We start from the raw sequence: 3,074 nt of genomic DNA on the forward strand, positions 1-3,074 counted from the left end.
CGTCTAAAATTCCTAGTGATTAAATCCGAATTTCTATCGTGAATTGATTTCTTATAGAGATTACCCAAATATAATTTATAATAGCCTATAAGAATTCATCTAATTAATTATATCTAAATTACTACCGCGAATTGATCATTTGTGGAGATTATTAAAAACAATCTACAATAATCCATATAATTCACCTAATTGTTCAGTTTTTAAATACATTTATGATTATAGCATTATTTTGCAAATACTATATTTTCGTTAATCCTATACTTAAATTCTAATATTTTTAAGTGTCCTAAATTTCCCCTAACTTTTCCTTTCTTTTCTCTCTTTCTCTTTTCTTTTCTTTTCTCTTCTCTCTCTCTTTTCTTTTCTTCTCTCTCTCTTTTCTTTTCTTTTCTCCTTCTCTCTCTTTTTCTTTTCTTTTCTTCTTCTCTCTCCTGGCTCCTCCCTTCCTCCTCTCTCGGCTCTTGCTCCACCGGCGGCGACGGTAATGGACGCGAGGGGGGGGGCGGCTTAAAATTAATGGATTCACTTAAAATTAATATTACCCATTTTTATTTTTATATAATTTATTTGAATTTTTACTTAGGTTATTTGAATTTTTAATTAGGGTTAATCTTTATTCCATCGTACTAAAATTTAATTATTGCTACCGTGGTCGCGACAACATTTCGTTTACTTCCAATCTCACCTCATCCTTATTTTAAGTTATATTCTAGTCATTTATTTTGCTTACTTAATTTTGGGTTTTATTCCTAATCAATTGTTCTTTATTTGCGATCTATGAACTCCGAAATCTGAATCCGATAAAATAGTCGAACAAAATCGGCATGATGCAACTTATTTAAAAAGTTTTTTTGAAAATCCGTATTTTTAGTGTTTTGATTTTATCGGTCGAATTTTCAGGGTGTTACAAACCTACCCCCCTTAAATAAATCTCGTCCCGAGATTCTTACCAGTTTTCGAATAGATGCGGGTATTCCGTCCTCAGGAATTCTTCGCTTTCCCAGGTGGCTTCGTCCTCAGTGTGATTACTCCATTGTACCTTGTACATACGCCACGCTTTGCTCCTAGTCCTCTTTTCAGCTTCGTCCAATATCCGGATCGGGTGTTCTGGATACGTGAGATCATTGCTAATGTGAATCTCTTCCAGTGGAGCTTGCTCTTCTGGCACTCGTAAACATTTCTTTAACTGAGACACATGGAAGACTGGGTGCACATCGGTGATATTTTCTGGTAATTGTAACTGATACGCAACTTCTCCCCGTCTAGCCGTGATTCGGAAAGGTCCCACATACCTTGGCGCTAGTTTTCCTTTGACCTTAAACCTTTTCGTGCCACTTATCGGAGAGACCTTCAGATATACATAATCTCCTTCCTTAAATTCTAGGTTTCTTCTTCGGGTGTCGGCGTAACTCTTCTGTCGTGATTGTGCCACTTTTAGACGGTCACGGATCAGGCGAACCTTTTCTTCGGCCTCTTTGATAATGTCAGGTCCAAACACCGCCCGTTCACCACATTAGCGGGGTACGACATCGTCGACCAAACAATGCCTCATTGGGTGACATCTTTAGGTTTGCTTGAAAGCTGTTGTTGTAGGAGAATTCAGCGTAGGGCAAACACCTCTCCCAGTCTCTGCTAAAATCCAATGCACAGGCTCTCAGCATATCTTCTAGGACCTGGTTTGTCCTCTCCGTTTGACCATCTGTCTGTGGATGATAAGCCGTGCTAAAAGCAAGATAACTTCCTAGGGCTTCATGTACTTTCTCCCAGAAGTGCGAGGTAAACTATGTGCCCCGATCAGATATAATCCTTTTTGGCACACCATGAAGGCACACTATCCTGGTCATATACAATTCGGCGAGCTTAGCACTGTTATAGTTTGTCTTGACGGGAATGAATCTTGCCGTCTTCGTGAGTCGATCCACAATCACCCAGATGGAATCGTACCCTGTTGCGGTCTTGGGCAATCCAACAATAAAATCCATACCTATCTCATCCCATTTCTATTCGGGAATCCTGAGAGGTTGCAACAAACCTGCCGGTCTCTGGTGCTCAGCCTTCACCTTCTGACATACATCGCAGAGCGCTACGTATTCGGCCTCATCTCTCTTCATGTTGGGCCACCAGTAACCCTCCTTCAGGTCCTGGTACATTTTGGTACTTCCGGGGTGTAACGAATATGCCGACTCGTGAGCTTCCTTTAGGATTAATCCTCTCAGTCCACCCTGTTCGGGTACATAGATCCTCTTTTTGTACCATAGAACACCTTTCTCATCGGTTGAAAATTCCTTTGCACGTCCTGCAGCTAAGCGTTCCTTTACTTCTCGGATTTCCTCGTTGTCCCTCTGGGCTTCTTCTATTTGGGTTCTCAAAAGAGGTTGAATGTCTAGGGTGTTTATTTGTCCACGAGGTACTATATGTAGGTTCAGCTGGGCCAATTCTTCTTTAAGCTCAGGAGCCATCTCTCCCAAACTCAGATGATTGCAATGGCTCTTACGACTCAAAGCGTCGGCTATGACGTTTGCTTTGCCGGGGTGATAGTGAACCTCGAGATCGTAGTCCTTGATTAGTTCCAGCCACCGTCTTTGCCTCAATTTCAAGTCTGACTAGGTGAAGATATACTTCAGACTCTTGTGGTCAGTGTAGATATCGCAATGGTTCCCAATCAAGTAATGTCTCCAAATCTTTAGTGCATGAACCACAGCTTCGAGTTCTAGGTCATGGGTAGGGTAGTTTTCCTCATGTGGTCGCAGTTGTCGCGATGCATAAGCCACGACCTTTCCTTCTTGCATTAGTACTCCTCCTAGTCCTTGCCTCGATGCATCACAATATATAACAAAGTCTTTCCTGATGTCGGGAAGAACTAGAATAGGTGCCGATGTCAGCTTCTCTTTGAGTTGCTTAAAGCTTTCCTGGCACTGTTCTGACCACGCAAACTTTTTCTCCTTTTTGAGTAGTTGTGTCATTGGCTAGGCTATCTTTGAGAACCCTTCGATAAACCTTCGGTAGTATCCGGCCAAGCCTAGAAAACTCCGAATCTCGGTCACCGACTTGGGTGCTTTCCATTCCGTAACGGC

This window comes from Oryza glaberrima, chromosome 5 (assembly GCF_000147395.1).
Source record: "Oryza glaberrima chromosome 5, OglaRS2, whole genome shotgun sequence".
NCBI classification, from domain to species: Eukaryota; Viridiplantae; Streptophyta; class Magnoliopsida; order Poales; family Poaceae; genus Oryza; species Oryza glaberrima.